This window comes from Castor canadensis, chromosome 9 (assembly GCF_047511655.1).
Source record: "Castor canadensis chromosome 9, mCasCan1.hap1v2, whole genome shotgun sequence".
NCBI classification, from domain to species: domain Eukaryota; kingdom Metazoa; phylum Chordata; class Mammalia; order Rodentia; family Castoridae; genus Castor; species Castor canadensis.
The window spans coordinates 125297158-125313135 of NC_133394.1; the positions used below are offsets into that span (position 1 = coordinate 125297158).

Sequence of the window (15978 nt, forward strand, 5' to 3'; positions counted from 1 at the left end):
GCAGGCAAATTTTGAGACCACAATCTGCTTTCTCATTGTAGACTCAGCCTGTCACTCTGCCTTCCCAATATTCTGATCATTGCCTCTGTCTGAAGAGCATTCTCGTGACACCATGGTGACTTCTCAAGACCTGGACATAACCATATGCTTAGATTTTCCTCTCTTAAGAGGAAAGCTGGACATAGTGATTCATACCTGTAGTCATAGTTACTCGGGATGTAGAGATCAGGAGAATTGTATTTTGAGGCTAGCCCAGGCAAGAAGTTTGCAAGACCTTATCCCAGCTGATAAAATCTGGGTATAGTGGTCCATGCCTGTCATCCCAGCTATGCTGGAAGCATCAATAGGATTATCACAATCCAAGCTGGCCCAGGCATAAATGTAAGACCCTATCCAAAAAATAACTAAAAAAGCATAGAAGGGCTGAGGCCATGGCTCAGGTGGTAGAGCACCTGCCTTACAAGCACATGGTCCTAAGTTCAAACCCCAGTGCCACCAAAAAACAACAAAAAAAATTAACAGCTTTAAAAGCTATCTTGAGAAATTTAAACTACAGAAAATACTACAGACAAAACATTTTATTATTCATTTCTCAGGATTAAAAACTGAATTTTTTCATTTTCTCTACTCTTATTTGTTTCTCTATGAAATATATCATCAAAGATAAAAGAAATTCCTTTCATTTTCCTCCCCACCTCTGATCTCATTTCCTTTTTTTCAACATTGGACAGTATTTCCTCAAAAGTTTATACTTCTGATTTTATAAATGTTGTATCCTTGGAAATGTGAGGCAAACTGAATTTCAGTCACTCATAAGCTAACATGGATCTTCCTTACATTGTATCTTTTTCTTAAATTGTTCATAGTCACCATGTCCTAACCGCAGAGCACTACCAGGACCTTTAAGAATTCCTGGGTATAAAACTCCGTACTCCAGTATTAGACTCAAAACTTAGCTATTTTTAATGAAAGAGTTTCATGTCGAAAAGGAAGGCAGTTTATAATATTAGTAGTAATAATATTAATATAATTGTAACCACCTATTGAGTATATGTTGTTTATTAGATTTTGTTATATATACTATACTTACATTATCTCATTAAAGTCTTCCAAAATTCTGAGGTTATTGTATCATCATTCCAATTTTACTCTAAAAAATAAACTTTCATCCAAGTGAAGTATTCTTTGGTAAGGTAAAAATAATATTTTTATAAATGTTTTGCAAGAGGGCCATTGAAAAATAAAATTGTTACACTTTATTGATACCTACTTGTGACAAATATGTATTTTAATTCTCATCCTTAGCATAGTAATGCATGGTTGTGATTATTAAACTTATTTATAGAAGAAATTGGCTCAGAAAATTAAGTGTAACTTGGTCAAGTTCACCCAGGTGACAATGGAGAGAGGTAGTTTGTAAGCTTAAGTAGATTGTCTCCAAATTCTACTTATCATTTTAAACTATTTTGTATAAAAAGAATCCCAGAGATGTTACTTCTAAACAGGAGAATTAATATAGCAAACTAAATTAGTTTTATTATTTCCCTTTCCTCTTGGTGGTGTCACAAACATCCGAAGCAGATGCTATTAATTTTAAAATGCTTTTGCATGCACAGAGATTTTCACTCAAGATACCTTTCAAACATATTAAATAAAAGAAAAAATCACCAACACAGTTCAGCCATCACTCTTTAAGTGTTGTGTTACTGATTTTTTACTCCAGCAGAAGACTCCAGAGTTCATTGCTGGCAAAAGACTTGGTATTAAAATTGGACATGATAACTGTGCTTGACTATGTAACCTCAATCAGAAAAGAAAATCTAAAAAAATTATACTGTCCTGGGCACCAGTGGTTCACACCTGTAATCCTCACTATTTAGGAGGATTGTGGTTCAAAGTCAGACTGGGCAAATAGATAGTCTGTATCTTGAAAAAACACATCACAAAAAAGCGCTCATGGAGTGGTTCAAGGTAGGGGTGAGGATAGGTAAGACACCTAAAAAACTAGCTAGCATTTGTTGCCCTTAACGCAGAGAAACTAAAGCAGATACCTTAAAGCAACTGAGGCCAATAGCAAAAGGGGAACAGGTACTAGAGAAAAGGTTAGATCAAAAAGAATTAACCTAGAAGGTAACACCCACGCACAGGAAATCAATGTGAGTCAATGCCCTGTATAGCTATCCTTATCTCAACCAGCAAAAACCCTTGTTCTTTCCTATTATTGCTTATACTCTCTCTACAACAAAATTAGAAATAAGGGCAAAATAGTTTCTGCTGGGTATTGAGGGGGGAGGAGAGGGAGGGGGCGGAGTGGGTGGTAAGGGAGGGGGTGGGGGCAGGGGGGAGAAATGAACCAAGCCTTGTATGCACATATGAATAATAAAAGAAAAATGAAAAAAAAATAATAAAATAAAATACCTGGAGGAAAAAAAAAAAAAGGTATAGACCTTGAGTTCAAGCCCCAGTATTACAAAAACAAATATGCCATTTAAACCATTATTTTCAAATCTCGAGATGCCTATGCTGTACCTTATATTTTCTTTCTCACCTACAACTTCAAAAATGTCAGGGAAAATAAATATGAAATAATAGCAACACGATTTTAGGCAATCAGGCTAATTTCATGCTGAGACATCTTTTGAGTGTCTGATAATACGTAAAACCTTGGCTGTATGGACCTCAGCTCATTTTAATGGCTGACTTTTCCAAACTATTTGGAGGAAGAATAAAATGTCAACACTTTATGAAGTTTGTATCCAGAAGAATAAAAGAAGAAGTGAAATGTATCTTATTTTCTTTTGTAAGATCTTAAGAAAAAGGCACTGAAATCTACAGCTAATGAAGACTACAGAGTGTTTGGGCACAACACAGAATTTTACTTCAGATAATAGGAAAGCTCTTAGATTTTTATTAGAAAATTAATTATTAAAGTTACCAAAAAACTTAAAGTGTGTTTTGGCAACTTTATAACTAAGTAAGGAACACTTTGCTAAGCTCCTCAGAAAAAGTACACATATTCAGAGTGTTTCTGGGGTACAGGAGGAAAGTTCCTGCAGAAGCAGAGTAAGGAAGGTGTCAGGATTAAACTCCACAGGGATTGTGTGAAGGGTAAGTGTATGGCTGAAAAGTGAGAAGATGAATTCTCCCCCCATATATCTTCATTTTTGCAGCTTATCAGTTTGGGTCTGGAAACCAATAAGAATCCACCCTTATTTTTCTCAGGTTTTTTGAAAAGGTTGCATTCATTGAAATATCATATGTTAATGCCAGTTTAAAATTGTGATTCTGTCCTACCCAGTATTCCCTATTATATTTTTCTGCTTTATATCATATATCAGCATCCCCCACATTATGTATTTTACTTATTTTTTAACTTTTTGCTTTAATTTACTAGATTATAAGCTCCCTTAAGACAGAGATTTTTGTCCATTTTGTTCATCACTTATCTAGGAAAACATCTGACACAGAGTCATAAAATTTGTTGGATATATGACTGAAACAGTGTATAAAAAAAGGTTGCATTCAGCCATTTCTTTCATGCAGCTATTAACATGTCCACACATGATTTCTTTTGTTTAGAGGTATTACATTTGACTCAATTTATGCAGCTAACAGAACCTTGATGACAAACCTGACATGACCAGCATTAATAAGGAAAATTTAAAACTTATAGGCCAACATGCCTCAGGAAGACAAACACAAAAACTCCAATAAATATTAAGATAACCTCAGTAATTATTTTTTAAAAAGATTGTCCATGATTATTAAGGTGAATTTATATAAGCATTGGTAGATGAATTAGAACATCATGATTGAAAACTTATTGGCCTGTGTAGGTAAAGACAGGAAAAGCTTGAGATGTCATCCTTCACTTACTAAAATCACATGGCAGTTTGGGAAGAGTAACAACTCTTATCTAGGCAAGTAGTGTACAGCAAATATCATACTTAGTGAAACATTGGAGGGATAATGTTGAAGACAAGGCGCAGGGAAGCTGATAGGAAAGAAAACAAATCCATAGAAGTGACTGAATTATTAAGACAGTTCAGCAAAGTAACGATACAAGCATATAATGTATTGTATTCCTATGTAACAACAGTGAAGAGTTAGAGAATGAAACCTTCAAAGATACCAGAGAAATTAGCAAAAAGGGAAGTATGTCATTAAGAACCATGTTTGCAGATTTGAACACTCAAGATTGAGACATCAAGTTTTCCAAAATTCATCTATAAATCCAATGCGATTTCATTTATGCTCCAACATTTTTATGGGTTTTAAAATATGATGGTATAATGTTTACTGAAGTGCAGTATGTCAAGAGTAGCCCACATATTCATGAAGAAGAATATCCTTCTTAGTACAATAATACATTTTGAAGAGTTTTAACAGTTGTAATAAAGTAATGGCGTAACCAACAAATGATGCTAAGATAATTATCTCTGTGAAAAAATACAATTGTATCCTTACACTACAGTACACCATATAAATCTGTCATTGCTGCTCCAAACAAGTAAAGGTCAAACTTAAAGCATTCAGAACATAATACAGAAAGTACTTTTGTCACTTGGGAAGAGGAAGGATTTATTAAGATACAGTGGTTGATAAATTTGAGTATTTTAACTTATAAACTCTGTTAATTAAAAATTGTTTTCCAGAGGGTAGAAAGATAATGGAGTGTAAGAAGACACATGTACACATAGAACTGGCCCAGAACTACTATTTATAATGTGAGTATACATGTGAGTATTTACTTTATGTTAATGTTATTGTTCGTTTAGTTTTAAATATGTATTTATTTTCCCAAAATCACATGATAAAGTAAAACAACCCTAAGGGAGAAAGCAGAAGACACACACTTTATAAAAGAAGACAGGATTGACCAAAACATATTTGAAACTTTCTATTTTAATAGCACATAGAGAAATAAAAATTAAAACACAATGTGAAATAAAGACAAAAGGTCCACATGGGCAAAATTAAAACTTCTGACAATACTCAGCAATGGTATACAAGCTGAATAAAGGAAACTTTTACATTCCACATTGGGAGTGTAAATTGGTGCAAATACTTTTGAAAATTATTTGACAATATCTAGTAATATTGATCCAGAAATTCACCTTCACTGTGTTTTCTATATGCAAAAATCATCATAGAAAATATTCTGAAATAATCCAAATGTCCATTAAATATGTATTATATCAATTTATTTATGGGATTTTTCTATAATGAAATATTATACACTAGTGAAAATCAATGAACTAAAGTTACTTGCATTAACAGCTGAATTTCACAAATTCAATATGAAGTAAAAATAGCAATCACAGAAATATATATACATATATAAATATTTATTAAAAATATTTATTGGAGATGGCAGAGTGGCTCAAGTGATAGAGTACCTGCTTAGCAAGCATGAGGCCCTGAGTTCAAACCCCAGTGCTGTAAGAAAAAATGTTTATTGAATGAATAAATGCAGAAAAAATGAAATATTTATTCATCCTTATTTGTATATTTGTTATTGTTATTAGTATTATTTATACAAAGTTGGTTAAAATAAAGTATAATGAAAAATAAAGTAGGATTATCACAAAATTTAAGATCAAAGCTATTCCGAGAGAAAGTAATTAAAGGTCATGTGGTTGAGAATTGGTACCTCACAAGGCTTTTGAGTCACTATCATTTCTTAATATTGGGATAGCAGGATGGATGTTCACTTTTGTTTCATATGCCCTTCTGTACATATGACATATTAAGTAAAATTTTTATAAAAGAAACAAAGACAAATCTATATAGAGAGACTTTCCCTAAGGTCTTTTTGTTTATTTTGTTTCCTTTATTGTTGTGCTGGGTGGGGGTACACTGTGGCATTTACAAAAGTTCTTACACTGTACCAAATGTATCATACTTGAAGTCATCCCCTCCACCATTCTCCTTCATCACCCCTCCCCAGATTCCTGGAACAGTTTCAACAGGTATTATTTTTGCATTTACATACATGTGTACACAGTATTTGCACTGTATTCATCTGCCTACCCCTTCCTTTATCACCTACCCCCTCCCACAGGTGCCACTACACCCCAGCCTCTTCTGTCCTCCTGTTCTCCAATTTTGTAGAAAAAAAAAAGATAAAAAAAAAACCATGGTGTTTTTGCAGGGAGTTTCCTTGTGTTGTTTCCATATATGTATGTATTACAACCTCAACTCGTTCATATCCTCTAGTTCTCACTAGTCCCCTATCCATGGTGGTCACAAGGTCTTAAAACCAGAAGGCTCTCTAACCCAGATTGGGTTACCTGTGTCTTAGTCCATAGACAGGTCTCTTCTGCTGCACCTACTCTGGACCTAGAAAACAGATTCTCTGTATCTTCCTTTTACCTACCCCATACCAGTTCATCAGCTGTCAACCTTGACTTGTTATCTACACAAAGCCCAAAAATGACATAAGGCCTTGGGTTAAAAGGGAAATCTAGAGAGGAACTTAAACTTTTTCTCCTGCTTTGACAAATGATTCTGTAAGTTCTTCATAGACTCTATGGCAGTTCTATAAAAATACCATGACATAATAAAGTCAGCAATTGTACCTTGTATGTATTGAGTCTCTACACTGTCATTCTTGATACTGTTTATACTCAATAGGAGACCACATTGAACGTTAAGAAATATTCTTCAGATTATATTACTTAATGCTCAAAACTCACCAGTGGTTATCCATTTTACCTTACACATAAACCAAAGGCCTGTTCTCTCTTAGCTCAATCTCCTTCAGGCTTGCCTTTAAGTCTAACTTCTCAAACATGCTAGACCTTCACTCTTTTGTTTTAATCATTGTTCTGGGATGTTGTTTCCACAATATCTACATGTCTAATGTTCTCACATCCCCTGTAGCTTTAGTCAAAATATCAATTTTCAACAGGGCTGTACCAGATTATTTTAAACTGCTGCTGTGCCTTCCCATAGTATTACCATATATGGACCTGTATCTCTGTGTGTATAATTACCTACCTTGTTTTCTGTTGGTCTTCACTATGTGGGACTCCATGAGGATGGGAAATTTTTGTTTGTTTTATTGTTTTTCAGTAGTGCATGTTTAAGTTTTTTCTTTTTGTTTTATATTCTGGGTTAAAAACTGTCTCTAATCTAAGATGATTCAATATATGGTTTTTTAACTTTATGATGCTGCAGAAGTGAGGCACCTTCACTAGAGACCATACTTTGAATTTTACTTTTGACCTTTTCCTGGCTAGTGACACATGATGCAGTATTCTCTTGCAATGCTGGACAGCTGTAGTGAGTTGCTGCTACCAATTGTCCGCCATATATATGGTTCTAAGTGCAGGCAACCAGCACCCTACAGTGTGCTCTGTTGCCTGCATTGTTTTGATATTGTGTTCTTTCTGTTTTTGCATCCCATCATGTCTATAAAATACCTGTACCTGTGTGTGCATGTGTTATTCAATGCTTACTATAAAATGTTTTTGTGTTCAATGATTTTGCCCAACTGAAGGTTAACTTAAGGATTCTTAACACATTTAAGGAAGATTAGGCTAAGCTGTGATGTTCAGTAGGCTAGGTTTATTAAATACCTTTACACTTTATAACATTTTCAATTTATAATGTTTTGGGGGGAATATAAACCCACTGCGAGTTGAGGCACATATTTATTTCTTCATATTGATATTCCAGTTCACTAATTCTGTTTTCAATAGTGTCTCATAAAATGTTTTATTTCTGTGTTTATTTCCTAGTATCAGGAACTGCCAAATAAATTTTGGTGTCCTCTTTCTCCTTTTTTATAATATCAATTCCCATTCTTGTTTGTTGAAGCCTATTTGACATATTTGCTTTATATTCTGTAAATTCATTATTCTGATGATAATTCTAACATCAGCAGTATTTTGAGCTCTGATCTTATGGTTTTTGTTAATAATGATTCTTGTTATTGTTTCCTCAAAAATGTACTGACTTACTTTACTTCGTTGCCTTCTCTTCTTAGATAATTATGATACAACTTAGTTTTGGTGGAATGGTTTAAAATCCTTACTTTTCTTTAAAAAAAACTCTGATTGCTTCTTCCAATTCCCTGTGCACATTATCAAACAAAGACCTCTTCACACTAAGTTTTTTTAATTTACTTGTGGAACATCATTTTTTCCTTAATTTACCACTGAGATACTAACTTTCAGGAGTCCTGATCTGTGATAGGTAGCACTGATAAGCTTCTTATTAGCTAGAAGACTCCAGGCCTCATTTAAGTACATGCTTGACCTGTTCAAACCTTGCCTCTGGGCACAGAGAAGGTGGAGTCCCTTGGAAAATGCTCTTCACTTTGCCTATTTTCTGGCCTCTGAGCATTTATCTTATTTCATCCACAGTTCAACAATGTATGGACATTTTTAAAGGCACTGCATTTTGTGGGGGTTTTGTGAATGTCTTGCCCATTATATTGCAAGAATTCATTAGTGTCATTTAAGTTGTATTTCAGGAGTTATGCTGAAAATATGCTTCAGTGTAAGAAAACAATGATCTTTTCCCTGAGACGCAAAGTTTAACTATAAATAACTACTTAAATAACACTTAATAAATATTACAGTTAAATATATATTGATTTAGCAAATACAACATGTTTATTATGAACAAGTAAAGAAAGGTAACTGAAAGTTTTAGCTCACTTTTAAAAAGCATGTTCACTAAAAAATGTTTACAACATTCTGTATAAGTGATTCTCATATAATACACGCATACTCTCATTTCACACTCATTCCCTAAGAAGACATAATCAGTGTTATACTACATTAAGTCATCACAAAATCAGAAAGTGCAATTTAAGCATTTTGTGCATTAATTATTCTAATATTATCTGGCATTTTTAAAGGACTGGATAATGTTGCTCTGAAAAATTTGTGATAAGACTGCTTTAATTAAAGACTGCGCTAGCATTTCATTTAGAAATCTTGAGTATAAACATCTATGCATTTAAATGACTATGTAGTTATATCTTTACATTTCATAAAATAATGATCAGTTCAATTCTTTTAAATGCACTGATTGTATAAATGCAGAGCAGCATCGTTATGATGGAGACTATGTGCAAACATAGTGGTCTCTCTACTGTCATCATCAATCATCTTTTCCTATTTCCTGTGTTGGATGACTGCAGGAGATTAAGAGGTCATAGAATTTCAAATCTACATGGACCCTAACGATGCTCTCAGTCAGTCCTTTAGCTTTAAAAATCAAAAGACACATGAAGCCAAACTGATTTTCTCTTAACTAATAACAAAAAGCTCTTTCCATCACAGCATTCAGATTCAGTTTTGGGTTTTACTGAATAAGTGCCTTTTAGTACCAATCAAAGCACTAGAAATATAACTATTTCTAGTTCTACTGTGCCTTGAAATATAACTACTTTGCCTGAAGAGAATGTTATGGATGCCTGCCTGGCCTGATCATCTCGTATCTCATCTCTGTATGATTGCTGTGTGTGTGTGTGTGTGTGTGTGTGTGTGTGTTTCTTTTGAATGAAAGACCAGCACTGAGTGGAAGAAGCAAACATCCTTGCATGTCTTTTCCCCTTTTATGTATGAGTGTATTATGAATTATTATTATTATTTTACCTCTTTAGGCCTACAGATCTTATGGAAGAGAGAGGAAATACCATCTTCCTTATAGAATTTTGAAATCAGAAATTTAAGACTTCATACATTGTACATATAATAGATAACCATAAAGTGATATAGATTTTCTGAGCATCTACTCTCAAAAACATTTTACCTTTGAAAAAAATATTATACCATTGAAGCTTAACACTGAAGCAATGTTAAACACAGAATAGGTGTCTGTAAGTAGTAATTATCTTCTTCCAGAGTAATCAGTCTTAGAGTTTCTTATTCTTTCTCAACTTTCTGATCTCCTATGTTTTTAAAGCTGCATTTTAAAACTCCACAGACTGTAAATATCCTGGTAGAAATCACCAATGACTTTCAAATTGAGTACTTTAATAATTTCATGGGGTCTGGATTTTCTCTTTATTTTTCACAAGTATTCAATAGCTTTACCTAAGCAGTACTTTCTTTGTGTTTTCATCTCTTGATTTTCCTTCTGCCTGACTTGCCACTCTGTGTTCATTCATTGAGTTCCTTTATTCATTGGACCTCTAAATATCAGAATGACAAAAGCTGAATTACTGGCCTTTTCCTTTCCATTTTATATGCTACCTCCTTAAATAATTCTATCCAAAGCCATGTTTTCAAATCTATTCCAGGAATCCTCAAATTAATTTCTCCAGCATTGACTGTTTCCCTATGTCTAGAAGACAAAAATATATGCTAGTCTATTTGTAAATAACATATATGAAAAAACAATCCTTCTAAATTAGAATTCTTAATTTTTCCCACAAAAATATCCTTTAGACTTCCATCTTATGAAGATTCATAAGATTCTTACACATTCATATGACAACTAGACTCTATCCATGATTTCTGTGTCTTTTCCTACTACATCCAAGACAACAGAAATTCTTGTTGGTGTTTCTTCCATATTTACTTATATGGCTACAAAGCCTGGAAAAGTAATTAGCATATTGTAGGTTCACAATACGTACTTGTTCAATTTGTTGAAGCTGAATGTTTCTGGTTTAATATTTATATCATGAGACATAAAAACTTTTTGGTTTCATAAAAACTAACTATTTCTCTGGGTAACAGGCTCAGAGAAATTTATATAAAAGAGAGTAAAGGAATAAATTAATAACTACTTAGATATAGATGTTTTAAAAATCTGAACAAAAGATCAATTTAGCAGGTAGTTATATTATAGTAATAAAGCACATTTTTGTCAGCATCTATAATGCACGGTATGACAAAACTGTGTTGTTAAATTTTATTTGAAATATTTTGGACATACACAACCAAATTCTTCTACAGAGTAATGAAAACATTCCCTTGAATAGAAGTGAATAAAAATTTAAGGCAGATTTGAATTTTTCTTTTCTATAGAAAATGACAAGTGCTAAGAAAGCATGCAAAGTAATTTACAACTTATTTTCAAAAGGGAGATAAGAAATAAATGTAGAGAGAAATAACACTAATACTGCTTCCTGCTTTTACTTTTACACATTTTTGTAAAAACAATTTATATTTTAAACATCAATTCATAAATGGTTTTGCAAATGTTTTTCTTTTATAAACAACTTTACTCTCATGATAGTAATATGCATTTATAGGACTTTGTACATCATATTATTTTTCTCCTTTGCCATTTACATTACCAGTAAATCCAAGAGTAAGCTACCAATTCAATTTCCAGTTCATCCTCTTATCTTTTCCATGACTTTTCTCTGAATGTTAAAATTGCTATCTTCCCTAAATGGTATGTTAAAAATGCAGACTTATGAGTTCTGAGGCAGTTTGATCCCTAAAAATGGAAAAAAGTTACCTTGAAGATGAGGACTTATAATGTGATAAAACATAAAAACTGACCAACACTGTTCTTTTGGATTTCAGAGAACTTCTGAGCTCACACCTGGTGCCATGGCAAATAGCTTAATTATAATATTTATTATATTTGTTTGAGTTTTTCTTTAATAGAAATTAATATCAAGCAGTGATCAGAAAAATTGTTTCAATAAACATTCTTGCTCATCTCAGCACTAGCTGTAATTGCTAAAGCAAATTAAAATAGAAACTAGGCCTGAAAATTTTGCTGAGCATTTAAAAACATTTAGACCTTAAAGTAACCTTCACCTTCTTGAAATGCAAACATAAGCAAAACTTGGACCATGTCTTATAAATGCTTATATCAGAGAAAAAGAAACTCTAGTGAAAGTAATTAGAAGGTACTAGTTAAATTCTAGTTATATAACCAGGAACTTTCCAAAGGAATAGACAACCAAATAATTACAACCAATTTGATGATGAAGTCTTTGTCATGCTGCTGGATTCACCCTAGGAAAGCCTGTCTCTTGAGTTACTTTCAACAGAGTCCTAAACTGTTGTTCAGGTTAGTGTTTTTTATTTATAATCACTGTTTGCTCAAATAAATTCCTTAAAATTGTTATTATGCCTTAGTGCTACTTTCAGCATAATAAATGGATAGACATATGATAAAAAGGCCCAAATTATGAAACTGGTGAGATGGTGTAGAAGTCCACACTGTGGAAAGCAGAAAAGTGTGGTAGCTAAGGGCAAAGGTTACCGACTGTCACCAAACTAGGTTCAAATTTTAGGTATGGTCAAGATACTGAAAAAATGGTTCTCCACTTCCGAAGTGGGGAGTGTTTGAGAATCACCTGTGGAGTCTAAGCATACTGAATCTTGGAAATGGTCTTCAGAGATTGCAATTCAGTAGGTCTGGGATGGAGATAGTCATTGGGAAAATGTGTAACAAACTGTCTGCATAGTTTATGTCACACATCTAAACATTCAGTGGTTGATGTCCAAATATCTTGTTTCCTCATCTATAAATTACAAAAGACTCTCCTTATCCATAGGTTCCACATCCATGGATTCAATCAGCCACAGCTCAAAAAAGTTGAAGAAAATTGTGTTTGTACTGAGACAAATGTAGATGACAAGTAATCCTATATTACAACATTATATAAAGAATTAAATAGGATAATATATAGAAGGCAATTAATAAATGTCCTTCACATAATAAATTATGTAAATTATTTGGATTTGTAGCCAACTATTACTATTATTACTTCTGTCCCTTCTACCACTGTGATTAGCACTTTTAATCCTGCTGCTTTTATTATCATTATTATTATTTTATGAAATAGTTCGCTGGCATTGTATCAAATTCCTGCTTTAAAGAAAGACTAAAAAGCCAGTAAGTGCTCATAATATATTTGCTGAATAAGTAATTACAATTTTCTTTAATTTTCTCACCCATAAAAAAAATTCTAAGTTGTACAAGTACACACAAGTACAACTATAAGGATTGCACTAAAGACTTAGCTAAATTCCTCTTGCCTGGAGAATTAAGCATGGCTTTCTTTTTCTTCTTTGAGCATTTCTTCCTTTGACAAACTAGATCTGAGATTCAGTTCCACACATATGAGGCATTCCTTTTATGAGAGATATTTTGCATCAGGCAGTGATGAAAGCCCTGGCTTCTGGAATGGAAAAAGCGAAGCACAGTGAACACAAGGAACTTTCAATAACGGCTTTCCTGGAATTCTCTCACATTCATATCCAGAAAATTAGAAATCCAAATTTCATATTTGTGTCACCACATAGTTTTCCATCCTTCAGGAACAGTCTGACTGAACTTGTGGCCTTATGTGTCTTCATCATGGTTCTGAGCAGCCTGGCCACTGTCTGAGGCTATTTCCTCTCATTCTCTCCTCACACCCTTCATTGACTGTTTGCCTTTTCTGGAAAAACACCTTGGTAGCTGGCTTCTTGCCTTTGCTTTACTCAAAAGTGGACTTTGGAAAAATGTCACTTGTGTCATTAACCTGGCAGTAGTCTCTCATTCCTCCCTTCAGGTAATGTCTTCTTTCCTACCCAGCCTGTCAGCACTGTGGCTAATCAACATTCCTCTGCTTTTTGCAGCCTGTTCTCACTTCCTTATCCTTCTTACTGCCACTTCAAAGAAGAAACTGTGTGATGCTTATCTTTGCAGTTTTTTTTTTGCTGCTGCATGGAATGGAGTTGATGGAATAGATTTGGATGTGTAAAATCCAAATTTCAGTTTATACCCAAGAACCAAAACTGTAATAAAAATAAATTTGTCTCAGCCTACTGAAGGACTATTATATATTAACACTCAAATGTGATGCTTCATTGCCACCATTTTTTTTCAAGCGAGGGTGTATGTGCATTATACTGGCTTATTAAAGCTGATCTACATGAAGCCTAAAATGGATTGACTAGGTAAATACCATGTCCAATAAAAGGTAGAGTAGGAAAAGATTTTTCAGACTTGAAAACTAAACTAATGTCATAAGCCAGGTAATATCTTAAACTGATAAATTAATAAACTTTGGTAGAGAAAAATAATGTGTGCAACTAAACACCTAAATATAGCAATAAAACAGGAATTTTTGCTTTGGGTGATAAAACAACCAGCATAGGTTAAGGGAAAATATTTTTAATGTAAGGCTCTACATGAAGTGATAAAATACATTTCCAAAGACTTTTAAGGATGCATATCACAAGCTCTAGAAATACTAGGAGCTCCCACTGCCAATGACTTATTTTCAGTATATTTTCTCTTATTCCAGTGTTCACTTTAAACTCTTTTGTCTGAAGATCATCTTATTTAAATAGAGAGGATGTTAAAAACAAAATTTGAGAAGCTTATCCTTTTGTCATCTGTCATGTTACCCATTCTCAATGCCAAGCAATGGCTATATTCTTTCCTTTTCTTATTTCTCCAAAGCAAAAGAAAAGAATACTCTTTTCTTCCACAAACCTTGAGTTATTTTGGGATTTCTATTTCTAGAAACTATTCAGAGACATCTGTGCCTTTCCTATATTCATTCTAATTTATGTGTCTTCTTGCTTATTTTTTTCTACATACTCTCATTAAATTTGAGCCTTTTGGACCTGCTCTCTGGGTCATTTTTAAGATACCACACCCACCTTATTTTTTTCTTCATTAGTATCATAGGTCAAAGTCTAATTTGATTTATGATTTTGAAATCTTTTGATCCTCTTTCATTTTTAAATCTTGGGCTATGAAAACATGTTTTCCTTTGGAACATTTTAGAAAGCATTTATCTTAAAATGCAATGGGCAAATATTCCCTTTCCTCTACCAGCAACAATATTACAATTTAAGAAATTTAACATTTAGAATAATAGATCAATTTAATAAAATTTTATAAAATGTTATAAATAACATTTATAAGAACTGATTAGCTAGAAAATTATTGATCCAATTCTCTCTTGGCACTAAGACAAGTGGCGGAAATCACCTACATATTTTCTGAATGATAGCTTGAAACAAAATTTAATGGAACTGAAATTGAAGTGTCATTAAACAATAACATTGCTGTACTTTTCTTTAATTATCTATATGTCTAACAATAGTTAGGGTAATTTATATTCAATCATATTTCAATGAACAATGGTTGCCTGACATCAATGTAAGTATTCTAACATCTTTTATTTATTTACTTATGACTGACTAGGGATCATAGAAATATAATTATATGTATGAAATTTCATTTAATACAATTTAGGCTTTAAAGAAACTTTTACACTTACTGATGTCCTAGAAATACAAAGGAGGTAACATATCTCCATAAGTACAAAACAGGGACAGTCTCAAAACTTACAGAAATTAAACTCCAAATTAACTACCAGTGGACATCACATAGTGGACTTTTGGAGAAAATAGACAAATCTTACTATTTTTCTCTTAGTGTTAGGCTCAGAAGTGTGCATGTATGCGTGTGTGTATGTAAAAGGAGAGTTGAATGGATAAGATTGAGAAAAGAACAAAGTTAGTACATGCTTCTGGATATAGTATTGTTTTAGATGCTGTTCAGAACAAGATAGCCTATAATTAAGGGCTTCATTTATAATTACAGGAAGTGAAAAAGAATTCTGATATTTTATTTTTTTGTCATACATCAAGTTTTGAATCAAAGCAAGGAACTAAAGGTTATTATACAACAAACAGATTCTTCTGAAATAGTTCATGATGTGTAATTTATATCATTTTAAGATGATGACTTAAATAGCCTATACCCATCAACCAAAGGTCACCAGAATCACCTGCAGTTAAAGTGAATTCATTGGTTTGTTGATATGAGAGTGAAAGCACACCAGGGGAAAAAAACACAGAATGTCTCTATGTGAGAATACTAGAAAGAATATTTTGCAGAATTTAGACTTGGGGTAGGTGCTTTGGAGGAGAGCTTACGGTATGGGTTTTTGCACTGGCTTGTTTTCTGTCAGGAAATAGGTATATATAATTCTAAGAATGGATATCATAATAATTCTTTTTGTGGAAGCAAGAAAGTGAG

The 15978-nt window shown here is 33.2% G+C and overlaps 1 long non-coding RNA gene across 1 annotated transcript in view; it reads left to right on the top strand.

The window, feature by feature from the left end:
- The window catches only part of LOC141410777 (uncharacterized), a 40348-nt gene extending 35619 nt beyond the window's left edge, over nucleotides 1–4729 (top strand). The window contains exon 3 of the long non-coding RNA XR_012435561.1: nucleotides 4656–4729. This is a non-coding gene — a long non-coding RNA (uncharacterized lncRNA). The remainder of the gene's footprint in view (nucleotides 1–4655) is intronic.
- Nucleotides 4730–15978: the final 11249 nt, after the last annotated feature.